This window comes from Pleurodeles waltl, chromosome 2_1, assembly GCF_031143425.1.
Source record: "Pleurodeles waltl isolate 20211129_DDA chromosome 2_1, aPleWal1.hap1.20221129, whole genome shotgun sequence".
NCBI classification, from domain to species: Eukaryota; Metazoa; Chordata; class Amphibia; order Caudata; family Salamandridae; genus Pleurodeles; species Pleurodeles waltl.
The window spans coordinates 84,801,232-84,815,019 of record NC_090438.1 but is presented as its reverse complement, the minus strand read 5'-3'; positions in this window follow the sequence as shown (position 1 = coordinate 84,815,019).

The window sequence follows — 13,788 nt, the reverse complement described above, 5'->3', positions numbered from 1 at the left end:
CCGGCTCCCTCCCCTACACCCCCCACCACCCCTGCCACCCCCCAAAGGTGGCAGGACCCCCCTCCCCACCCCGACCCCCGACATTACCTTACACATACACACCCAACACGCACGCAGGCACCACCAACATATATACACGCACACACACCGACATACATGCCAACATCCACACACACAGTCAGACATGCACACCCACATTCAAACACACACACGCACATCCATACAGACATACCTACAGACATACACGCACTCATTCCCAAAACACGCAACACCCCCGCAAGCATACACGCACTCACACACACCCTCTAAATACACCCACGCACAACCCCATGCACCCACACAACACCCCCCCTCCCACCCCCCTTCCCTAACGGACGATCGACTTACCTGTTCCGTCGATCCTCCGGAAGGGGACGGGAGCCATGGGGGCAGCTCCGCCTACACCACACCGCCAACAGAACACCGCCGCGCGAATCACAGGACGTGATTAGCTGGGCGGTGTTCTGTTAGCGTGGCGGTGGAGGTGGAGCAACCTCCACTTCCCCGCCGCCCGTCACTATGGCTGTTGGCGGCTCTCCATCGGAAAAACGACATAGAGCTGCCAACAGTCATAATACGCTGAGCGGAAAACCGCCACCACTGGCGGTCTTCAGCATGGCGGTCCCTCGGCGGTCTTGTAAAAAGACCGCCAAGGTTGTAATGACCCCCAGTGTGCGCAATCATTTCATGACATTTACATATTCTTGTTTGAATCGGCAACAGTGTGCGCGAATCAACACTTGCATAAAGTGCTTGGCTCTTAGTTCAACAGTGTGCGCGATCATTTCATGGCATTCAAAACTTTGGTGTGTTGTTTTTGTTGAGGTGCGCACATTTATCCTGAGCTTTTGGATTTTCTGTGAAGATGCTTAATTCAAAGTGCGACATTCTTTGTGCATATTAAGTCCCTAATACAATTCCTGTTGTTTCCAGGGAATTTTTCAGATAGCCTTTGTCCTCATGTACAAATGTAATGTTTTTCTGAAACATTATTCTGGAAGGTTCTTGTATTCTAGACAGTATGTGATATTTCATGAAAAGCTCATATGATACATTGTATTAACCCATTCTTGATTTTTTCCAGGTACCTAGATTTCTTGAGGTCTAGTTATAGTCATTTCTTAGGTTATCCATGGTTAGAGTATGGGAACTCTTAGAACCATAGTCTTTTAAAAGTCAATGTGATTATATCTTGATATTGTATTGTTTAACCTCTTGCTTCCTACAGGTCTCATTCCCAGCTGTTCCCTACCCAATCCCCTTTTCCCCCACTTGGACTCTCTCAGGCTCTGTGGAATTTCTATCTGAGCTTTGGAGCTGTCTAGTGGTGGACATGTTGGGAACGTGCGCAGGCCCTCAGGATCTGGTCTCCCTGACAGAATAGTGAGCCCACAAATTTAATATCCTCCTGGTTTGCGTGTGTTCTCAGCATGGCCACATTGGACGAGCTAGTCAAAGTTATCACGCAGCTCCAAGCAGAGGTAGTGTCATCAAAGGATGTAGCAGACAGCTCAGCTGAGAGAGTGAGTCAGTTGCAGGAAAGGGTAGAAAAGAAGGAAAAAAGTCCTTTGGGTGTGTCTTGGCCTGGTCCTCCTTCTCAAGCTTTTGGAGGTAATCCTCCTACAAACATTTCCCTCAATGTTCCCTCAGCTATCCCCCTGGCTCCTCCAGAATGTTTTTCAGAGGATCCCCTGAAAGCGCATTCTTTCTTGGTTCAAGTGGAATTACATTTTACCTGCCGACCAAACACTTTCCCTGATGCCCAATCCAGGGTGACCTTCTTGTTATCTTACCTGACTGGGGACGCAGCCACCTGGGCAATCCCTCTTGTGCGTAAAGACAGTTCCCTGCTTCACAATTGGAGAAATTTTGTTTGTGAGTTTGAATGAGTGTTTGATCGAAGAACAGTGACATTGTTGGCAGATCATGAACTATTATACTTGCGACAAGGTAACCAAAATTTTGTTTCCTACTTGGCTAGTTTTAATCGGCTGGTAGCAGAGACATCCTGGCCTGAAGAAAAGCAAGCAGCCTTGTTTTACAAAGGACTCAAGGATGAGTTAAAGGACATTCTTGCCCAGATAGACCCGCAGCCTACAGATTGTCAAGATCTAATAAACCTTGTTTTGAGACTAGATCATCGTCTTGCAGAACGAAAGCGAACACACAAAAAGACTGAGAAATATTCCTGGTGTGTTCATGATCATAGAGAATCAAGAACTCAGAAAGAGAGAACTCCGGAACCCATAGAAATCGGAACTATCAGGAGACCTTTGACCAAAGACAAAAGGACTTACGTAGAAAGAACGGACAATGTCTTTATTGCGGGTGCAAGAGTCACTTCGCCAAAGATTGTCTAATCAAACCAAAGAGCAAACGAGGTCCTGTCCAGAAAATTGCAGCCAATGTACAATTCGAGCCGGAAAACTAGATCACCCAAGATGTAAAGAAGGGTTGCTCTTGGGTGTCACTGCGGACCCTTCACAGTATAGGCCTCTCAAGCTGGGCATTAAAGTTCAAGTAAAGAAACAAACTATTTCAAGAACGCCCTCATAGATTCTGAGTCTACCGGGAACTTTGTTGATGCCCAATTGGTTCGCGCATGGGGGATCCCATGCACCAAGAAGAAGACTCCAGAGGTAATACAAGCAGTAGACGGAAAACTCTTGACTGGAGGCCCAGTAACTTTTCAGACTGTCCCCTTGTCGGTGATCTGTGATGGGGGAGATCAAAGAACCAAACATGAAGAGAAGCTCATCTTTGACTTGATCCATGCTCCTCGGTATGGAATTATCCTTGGCTTACCATGGTTAACTCATCACAATCCTGAGATTAACTGGGCAGAATGGAAAGTCGTGTTCTCTTCCGCCTTATGTAATGAGAAATGTCTCCAGATGTCTCGAGTCGCCGAAAAATTGCAACTCTCACATAGCCACTGCAGCGGAGAAAGAAGTAAAGTTGCCCAGGCAGTATTCATCTTAGAAGATGTGTTAGATGAAAGAGAAGCAGAAACCTTGCCTCCTCATAGACCTTATGACTGCCAAATTGATCTAACTCCAGGTGCGATACTCCCTAGCTGTTGTGTGTACGCCTTGTCAGAAAATGAAAATCAACACTTACGAAAGTGCCTAGATCAATTGTTAGAGAATGGCTTCATCAGCCCTTCAAATTCTCCTGCAGCCTCTCCTTTGTTTCTTGTCACCAGACTAATGGGGGCCTTCGAACCTGCATTGACTATAGGGGTTTGAACAAGATCACAGTCAAGAACAAATACCCCTTGCCTCTGATTCCTGTCTTGTTGGATCAAGTGAAAAAAGCAAAAATCTACACTAAGCTCGATTTACGAGGTGCTTACCATTTAGTCAGAATGAGAGAAGGTGACGAATGGAAAACTGCGTTCAAGACAAGATATGGGTGGTCATTCCAACCCTGGCGGTCCATGACCGCCGGGTTGGAGGACCGCGGGAGCACCGCCGACAGGCCGGCGGTGCTCCAATGGGCATTCCGACCGCGGCGGTAAAGCCGCGGTCGGACCGGCAACACTGGCGGTCTCCCGCCAGTGTACCGCCGCCCATTGGAATCCTCCAAGGCGGCGCAGCTAGCTGCGCCGCCGAGGGGATTCCGACCCCCCCTACCGCCATCCAGTTCCCGGCGGTCCGCCCGCCGGGAACCGGATGGCGGTAGGGGGGGTCGCGGGGCCCCTGGGGGCCCCTGCAGTGCCCATGCCACTGGCATGGGCACTGCAGGGGCCCCCGTAAGAGGGCCCCTAAATGTATTTCACTGTCTGCTGCGCAGACTGTGAAATACGCGACGGGTGCAACTGCACCCGTCGCACAGCTTCCACTCCGCCGGCTCGATTCCGAGCTGGCTTCATCGTGGAAGCCTCTTTCCCGCTGGGCTGGCGGGCGGCCTGAAGGCGGCCGCCCGCCAGCCCAGCGGGAATGTCAGAATTACCGCCGCGGTCTTTCGACCGCGGAACGGTAACCTGACGGCGGGACTTTGGCGGGCGGCCTCCGCCGCCCGCCAAGGTCAGAATGAGGGCCATGGTCTCTTTGAATACACCGTCATGCCGTTTGGACTGTGCAATGCTCCAGCAGCATTTCAATTTTTCCTGAATGACGTCCTTATAGAGAATCTAGACATATTTGCAATAGGCTATATCGATGATATTTTGATCTATTCTGACAATGAAGCCGAACATGTACAACATGTCAAGAAGATTCTCACAGCTCTTCGAAAGCATCATTTATATTGCAAACTAACCAAGTGTGAATTTCATGTTACCACAGTTGAGTTTTTAGGGGTTATTCTTACCCCTCAAGGTATGGTCATGGCAGAAAAGAAAGTACAGGCAGTATCCGATTGGCCCACTCCAAAGACTGTTTGAGATGTACAGTGCTTCCTGGGTTTTGCAAACTTTTATTGCAGGGTTATAAACCATTTCTCTCAGACAGTGGCACCAATCACCAAGTTAATGAGAAAGAAAGAAAAATTTGTGTGGTTTCCAGAAGCTGACAGAGCCTTTTCAACTTTGAAAGAAGCTTTTTCCACTGCCCCAGTCTTGACTCACCCTGATGTGGATCGTCCATTCATAGTTGAAGCAGATGCCTCAGATGTGGCAATTGGTGCAGTCTTGTCACAACGAAGTAAAGACACTGGCCAACTTCATCCTGTAGCTTACACTGTCTCGAAAACTGAATGAAGCCGAACAGAACTATGTCATTGGTGAGAAAGAGCTTCTGGTGATCCGTGATGCCTTTAAAGATTGGAGACATCATTTGTTAGGTGCCAAGTACACTATTACAGTATATACTGATCATCGCAATCTCCAGTTCATGAGTTCAGCTAGACTTTTGACTCCTCGGCAATTACGCAGGATGCTGTTTTTAGACGACTTTGATTTTGTGGTAACTTTTCATCCTGGTAACGATAATCGCAAAGCAGACGTCTTGTCCCACCAAGAGTCTACCACGTTACCTACAATCCAGCCTTCCAGAGATATCATTGCTCCAGACAAGGTCCTCTGCATCATAAGGACCGAAGACTTCTTTGAAGACATCTGTAATTCCTTCACCATTGAGAAATGGCAGACATGGGCTCAAGCAGACCCCAAAAGATCAATCGAGCAAGGACTAGCTTTCCATGACGCACGTTTGTTCGTGCCCACTACCAAGCTTCGCAAGTTGGTGTTTCATTGGTTGCATGTTATACCTATGGCAGGTCACCCAGGCACTCCTAAAACTCTTGAATTAATCCAACGCTACTTTTGGTGGCCTACTCTGACAAAAGACATTAAAACAATGGTCACTAACTGCGAAGTCTGTGCTTGCATCAAGACAAGTCATTCAAAACCGAAAGGTTTGTTGCATCTGCTCCCAACTCCACTTCGACCTTGGGAACACATCTTGTTAGACTTCATTACAGGTCTAACAGTTGTTCAACAGCACTCAGTAATCCTTGTGGTGGTAGATAGTCTCACTAAATATGGACATTTCATTGCCTGTAAGAAATTGCCCACCTCCAGTGAACTGGCAACCATCCTATTGAATAGAGTGGTCTGTTATCACGGGCTGTCGAGTATGATTCTCTCCGATCGAGGATCGCAATTTGCCTCCAACTTCTGGAAAACATGGTGCAAAACGCTTCAAGTTACATCCACACTATCTACTAGCCATCATCCTCAAACAGATGGGCAAACTGAGAGACTGAATCAGACATTGAAACAATACCTGCGTGCTTACGCTGAGAAAGCACTTCCTTCCTGGACATCAATGCTCTGGTTAGCTGAACTAGCCTACAATAACTCGTTTAACACCTCCACTGGTTTGTTTGGCTTGTTTGGCTACCATCCTGATACCTTGCCCATCACGATTCCTCAAGAAAGTTCTCTTACACCAGCTGTGTCGGAAACCATTCAACAACTCCACCAAACCCAGAAACTGATTCAACAGCATCTAGAAAGAGCTAAACAAAAATACAAAAAGCACTACGACAAGAAACATTGTGAAGGACCTCAGTATCAGCCAGGTGATAAAGTGTGGCTTTCTACAAGACATATTGACTTCAGGAAAAAGCACATATTTAATCCCAAATTCATAGGACCTTACATTGTCCTCCAACAAATTAATCCAGTGAACTACAAAGTGCAGTTGTCCTGGTCACTACGTATTCATCCGGTGTTCCATCCTTCCCTCCTGAAAAAAGCAGTCCAGAAGGTATGCTCCCAACCAGCTCCAGTTCTAGTACAGGGGGAATTGGAATACGAAGTTAAGCAGGTGCTGGATTCCAAACTTAGAGGTCGTAACCTGTGGTATCTGATCTCTTGGAAAGGTTACGGTCCTGAAAACAACTCATGGGTCTCCGCATCTGACATTCATGCTCCATGACTAGTGAGACGTTTTCATCGTCTTAACCCAGGCAAACCAGGCCCTAGAGTGTGTTTGGGAGAGGGGAGTTCTGTCAACATCAGGACAGTGCGTACTCTAAGGGCGACAAAAATACAAAAAAACAGTTTTTATGCAAGAGCATAATTCATGCATTGTGTCTATATGCAGTATGTTAACCTTTTGCATTGCAGACTTTAACCTTGAAAAACACTATTAATGATGTTTGCAATAACTGTTCATTTGCAAGGTATTGCTGCAGGCTTACTGAGTGTGTTAGGGTGTTGTCCCTTTCTAGGACCTTCTAGAAGCTTTCCCTGCATCATGACTGGGTGTGGTTTTTGGGCTGGGCCAGACTCCATACAAGGGAGCCAGCCCAGCTCCACGGGCTCACTATTCAGAGGTCCTGGTGCAGAGCAGCAGCAACTTCCTGAGCTCCTGTTCTGGAGGCCAACCTTGATGTTCCAGGCCTGCCCTCATTAAATTGGTGATCCTTGAGCAGGGCGGTAAGGCGGAGATTGGGCTGGGCCCCCGACCCCGTTCTCAAAGACTTTTGAGTTTTGGGCCTAGTTGTGAAACTTCCAGTGTGCGTGATCGTTTCATGACATTTGCACATTCTTACTCGAATCAGCAGTGTGCGCGATTCATCCCTGGCATGTAAACCGTGACATTCAGATCGGCAACAGTGTGCGCGATCCTTTCATGGCATTTGCATATTCTTGTCGAATCAGCAGTGTGCGCGATTCATTCCTAGCATGTAAACCTTGACGCTCAGATCAACAACAGTGTGCGCGATCATTTCATAGCATTTGCATATTTTTGTTCGAATCGGCAGAGTGCGCAATTCATTTCTCTCATGTAAACCTTGGCATTCAGATTGGCAACAGTGTGCGTGATCATTTCATGGCATTTGCATATTCTTGTTCGAATTGGCAGTGTGCGCGATTCATTCCTAGCTTGTAAACCTTGACGTTAAGATCAACAACAGTGTGCGCGATCATTTCATAGCATTTGCATATTCTTTTTCGAATCGGCAGAGTGCGCGATTCATTTCTTTCATGTAAACCTTGGCATTCAGATCGGCAACAGTGTGCGTGATCATCTCATCATTACACATGGAGAGAGGAAGAGGGAGGAGGGGGGATAACTATGGAGGAACACTCCGTACTTAGCTCCCTATAATTCAAAGTACACACGAAAGTACGGGGTTCTCTAGAAGCGGACGTCGCGGATATTAGCGTAGTCCTAGGTTGTATGTATTCCTATTTGGAAGGGTAACGTCAGTGGAATGTCAGTTGGAAATTACCGAGTGGAACAGCGAGGGGTGGGAAGAAGGGAAATTCCTCTTACGGACTAGGTGGTCTCACACACTATATAGTGTCATGCTTCATCATTTGACCACCTAGACCCACCCAGGTAGGACAGTGCCACCTGGGTGGACTCAACCTCACTGTTAAAGGAACAGGAGGGAGTGCGTAAATAAACTTGTTTCTGGAAAGATCGGGATCCAGCTAATCTACTGAAAAACTAAAAACACCTAAGCAGACACCTGTGAAGAGCAACAAATTTAATGGTGGTGTCTGTCTGCCTCTAAGAAAAGGGCCGCCTCAAGGTAATTCCTTGGGTAATGTAGATCATTCTTTTTTCATTTTCTCACTCTTTGATTTCCCCATAGAGTTTTTTCCTCCAACGTGAGACGTAGGGATCCTAGGCCCTGACGAATGCCCCGAGACCTTCATTGGCTCACTTTTGAGGGCAGAAACATGTTGGCTAGTAATTAGTTAGGTGACCCTGTGAGTCCTTGTCCTCACAGAGGTGTCCCAACCCCCCTTTTTAACTACACCAGACAGACACCACCATTAAATTTGTTGCTCTTCACAGGTGTCTGCTTAGGTGTTTTTAGTTTTTCAGTAGATTAGCTGGATCCCGATCTTTCCAGAAACAAGTTTATTTACGCACTCCCTCCTGTTCCTTTAACAGTGAGGTTGAGTCCGCCCAGGTGGCACTGTCCTACCTGGGTGGGTCTAGGTGGTCAAATGATGAAGCATGACACTATATAGTGTGTGAGACCACCTAGTCCGTAAGAGGAATTTCCCTTCTTCCCACCCCTCGCTGTTCCACTCGGTAATTTCCAACTGACATTCCACTGACGTTACCCTTCCAAATAGGAATACATACAACCTAGGACTACGCTAATATCCGCGACGTCCGCTTCTAGAGAACCCCGTACTTTCGTGTGTACCGTGATCATCTCATGGCATTTGCATATTCTTGTTCGAATCAGCAGTATGCGCGATTCATTCCTAGCATGTAAACCTTGACGTTCAGATCAACAACAGTGTGCGCAATAATTTCAAAGCATTTGCATATTCTTGTTCGAATCGGCAGAGTGCGCGATTCATTTCTCTCATGTAAACCTTGGCATTCAGATCGGCAACAGTGTGCGCGATCACTTCATGGCATTTGCATATTCTTGTTCGAATCGGCAGAGTGCGCGATTCATTTCTCTCATGTAAACCTTGGCATTCAAATCGGCAACAGTGTGCGCAATCACTTCATGGCATTTGCATATTCTTGTTCGAATCGGCAGAGTGCGCAATTAATTTCTCTCATGTAAACCTTGCCATTCAGATCGGCAACAGTGTGCACAATCACTTCATGGCATTTGTATATTCTTGTTGGACTCGGCAGAGTGCGCGATTCATTTGTCTCATGTAAACCTTGGCATTCAGATCGGCAACAGTGTGCGCAATCACTTCATGGCATTTGCATATTCTTGTTCGAATCAGCAGTGTGCGCGATTCATTTATCTCCTGTAAACCTTGGCATTCAGATCGGCAACAGTGTGCGCGATCATTTCATGGCATTTACATATTCTTGTTGGAATCGGCAACAGTGTGCGTGATTCAACCCTGGCATAAAGCGCTTGGCTCTTAGTTCAACAGAGTGCGCGATCATTTCATGGCATTGAAAACTTTGGTGTGTTGTGTTTGTTGACGTGCACACATTTATCCCGAGCTTTTGGATTTTCTGTGAAGATGCTTAATTCAAAGTGCGACATTCTTTGTGCATATTGAGTCCCTGGTACAATTCCTGTTGTTTCCAGGGAATGTTTCAGATAGCCTTTGTCCTCAAGTACAAATGCAATGTTTGTTCTGAAACATTATTCTAGAAGGTTCTTGTATTCTAGACAGTATGTGATATTTCATGAAAAGCTCATATGAAACATTGTATTAACCCATTCTTGATTTTTTCCAGGTACCTAGATTTCTTGAGGTCTAGTTATAGTCATTTCTTAGGTTATCCATGGTTACAGTATGGGAACTCTTAGAACCATAGTCGATTGAAAGTCAATGTGATTATATCTTGATATTGTGTTGTTTAACCTCTTGCTTCCTACAGGTCTCCTTCCCAGCTGTTCCCTACCTAATCCCCTTTTCCCCCACTTGGACTCTCTCAGGCTATGTGGTATTTCTATCTGAGCTTTGGAGCTGCCTAGTTGTGGACATGTTGGGAACGTGCGCCGGCCCCGAGGATCTGGTCTCTCTGACACCGGGGCAAAATGTTTTTTTTACGGAGGGGGAGGCATGTTGGCCTCCCTCACAGCCCGGGACCACCACCTCCATGGGCTTTAAGTAATTAACATGTGGGGGGCCAACCACCCCACCCACTGCCCCAAGGACCATCACCTCCCCGGGGCAAAGATGGTAAAAAAATTGAAGAGTGTCCATTTCGGACCCGCCCCTGTAGCCCCGGGGACCACCACCTCCTCAGGGCTATAATTGTTGGAGAGTGGCCATGTGGCCACCCTCCAGGAGCCACTGCTGGCCCTGGGGACTGCCACACCCCAGGGCCAGCTCCTACTATGTCCTGGGGTGCCCACCCCTGGGACATAGCTGTTTGCTGTGGCTTAGCTGCAGCTTCAGCTTTGAAGCTGCAGCTAAGCCACAGCAAACACTCCAGTTTCTCACAGCAGGACATGTCACACAGGTCCTGCTGTCAGAAGGCAGAGTTTCCATTTCTGTTCCCTGTATGAAGGTATGCATGCAGGGAACAGAGATGTAAGCTTTGCTTCAGCAACTAAAGAGCTGCTGCTTTAAGCAGCTCCATACTTGCTGAAACAATGGGACCACAGGGGAGGCCTTGAGGCTTTCCCGCGGTCCCAGATAGTCTGAAAAGGGCACATTATAAAATATTTTTTTTAAACACATGTAGGGACCACTGGTTATCCTGTGAGGGCTCTCCCGTGGTCCCAGATAGTCCATGAAGAGAAAAAAACAACGTTTAAAAAAAAGAAAAAGAATAGCTCAGTGTGAAGGTCACAGACCTTCACACTGAGCATGGAGGGTTTGAGTCCAGCTAGAGTTGTTTCTCTTTTTATTTAAGTACAAATGTTTAAGGCTTATGTGAAAGATGATCTGACACTTTTTAAATGACAAATACATTTCTGTTTTTCAAATTGTGCAGAAATATCTTGTGCTAGTATATCATACATCAAAGCCTAAAAAATTCTCTATCTCTCTCCCAGTCATTGTCTTTCTCTCTTTCAATCGTTTTCTCCCACTCAAGTACCTACTCAGACACTTACGCACCCACACACAGATGCACTCAGACCCTTGTGCACCCAGTCATGGCCCCAGTCAGGCCCTCATGCACCCACTCACAGACCCACTCAGACAGTTACGCATCCACTCACAGACCCACTCAGAGTCTCACCCACCCATTCACAGACTCACTGACACCCACTAAATCATGGCTGTACTATCACCCAGACAAACACTCTCACAGCCCTCTCACCCCCTGAAACACCCTCTCACACCTATTCTGACACCCAGAGAGGCTGCAGCCAACAGCTGCTGTGCATCGACAAAGTGCTGTGCTTAGCATGGTGTTGGGTGGTAAGGGGGGTGGCTGCAGGGTCTGGCTGCAGGCTGGGTCTTGTGGGCAACCTCCAATGTGCGTGGGCAAAGGCTGTGTATGGTGCAAGGTGGAAGCTTATAGGGGGTTGGCCTCAGGCCCTGTGGCCATCCGCCGCCGTGCACGGCCACTGCATGGCAGTGGTTGGATTAACGTATAGTAATGAAAATTACTATACATTAAAAGAAACATCAAAATTCACTGAAAAAAACAAAGGTTACAGGAGCGTTATAGTTTGGGATACATTTTAAATGAACAAAACCATAAAAATTCACCAGGTATAGTTAGAGTAACTATAACTCGTGCCCTAAGGTAACTATATCTCACACCCTTGCCATGCACTGCTAAATACCCCACAAATTACGGCACTCATGACATCTTTGATAACATCATTGATAATATCAATGTAATATTTGCAGTAACATTTTTGACAAAGAGTCCTTTTGGCATGGCGGTGACAGCGGTGGAAGCGCCACTGCGCCGCCGACCGCCAGCACGACTGCTGGAGGATTTCTGACTAAACTGTGGCGGAAATCTTTCAGTACTTGGAATATGGCTGTCGGAAGACCACCGGCAGTAGTGGTCTTCTGTCACCCCCGGCATCGGTGCTCTTTGTAAAAGACCGCTGAAGTCATACTGAATGCCTATATCTTTGGCTCCCCTATTTGATTTTTGTCATTTTGGTGTAATTTTGTTTATTAAATTATTCTCAATTTTTACAATTTGGAGGTGGATTTTTTGTTGTTGTGCTGTTGACTTGTTAACTTTTTTGTACTTCTAAACGCTCTACACATTTTCTTAAATTAAGCGGTCATCTCTGTGCACTGCTATCGGGAGTTGAGTTCAGGTTTAAATTTTAAATTACCAAAACCTTTAGTGGACCTAACAAGAATAGTGATATTATAAATTGTGGTGGGATACCACCCACCCCAATTAATAATCCACTTCCTCTCACTGCCTAAATGAGATGCTTTCAGCCTCCTCCCAATGAGTAAATTACTTACAAAGATAAAAGTGATCCTACACCAACATCACCAGCTTGTGGAAGGTCCTAAAACCTCATAACCCACTCTCTGAAATCAAAGAAAGTAGCACAGCATATTGTAATGTCATTCAGCAAATACATTTTTGTGGTAAAACTAATAGGTGACAAAATTATAAATCTGGCACTAGCTGTAAGGCAACTATAGAGAACAAAACACTCTTGTTGGTCTATTAATTGGAGTATCCATAAATGTCCAATGTCCACAACATTAAAATAATAAATAAAAACAAGCAAAGTCAATAGGTCTCAGCAATCCGATAGCTATAGGGGTTGGCAAGGTAAATGTATTGTTTACGGCTCCAGGGATGTTTTTATTCACATTCACACAATTGCTTAATTTGAGACAATGGCTTCTGGTGCGGGGCACCAGCTCTTATTTTTCTGCCTTAAGCATTTACTGCGAGCACAAGACATATGGGAGAGACGGAGGGAGAGAAAAACGAAAAAGTGTCACAATGGGAGAAAGCAAAAAGCTGCAAGGGATAGGGAGTGGCTGTAAATGGATTAAAGAGGCCTGAGATGGTTGCAGGGTTACACTGCCTCAGTATTCCGTGCTCCACATTTAACCCGCAGCAGCTGCAAGTTCCAGAGGAGAGTTTTGGACACCAGCACGTTTTTGTTTACAAATTAGGCATTGTACGCACAAATGCATTAACATTGCCAGCGCCAATAATTCTCGGATTGCCGAGACCTATTGGCTTTGCCAATGCTTGTTAGTAATGTATTTATTTGTTTATGCATTTATTTTTTTATTTGCAGTTGGTACAGCTCAAGCTAGCGGGCGACAAAGAAGTTTTCCAAATTGGCAGATTTAAGGTCACAGGGTTTGTGGGTATATAAGATACCGAAGCTTAGAGTAAACATAGAGCAGCAGTTTCAACCACAACATGTCTATGGGGTAAAAGTCACATCGCAACACAGATACAGTTAGATAAATGCTTATGAATAATCGAATCACATATACACCTAGTTCTTGGTACAGACATCCTCTCATCAGCATGGACATTGTCATACATTGGGCTTTTGGGAACAGCTGCAGCTAAATATACTAACATATTTTCGCCTGTGTATCAGTTTGCTGATTTTTGGGTACAAAAAAAGCATGTCACGCTGACATCTTTGTATCTTTAAAAAGCACACCGAATAGCAGGGAGATTTCACTGGAAAACCATAAATCAGTATCTATTTAACTTGTCAGTACAATGACCAATTTGCTTTCTTGATTGCACCGGATTGACAGCTCAGTGGAAAATAGGCTTCTTCAGGTTTAATGTGTGTCCTATGGGCAATTTTACTCATTAGCCACAAAAGCGTGGCTTGCATTATACAAGGCAATTGTGGGCAGTTTCATATAAAGTTACTGCCCTGATATTCATTCCTCCAGTACTGCTGGTAAAGATATTA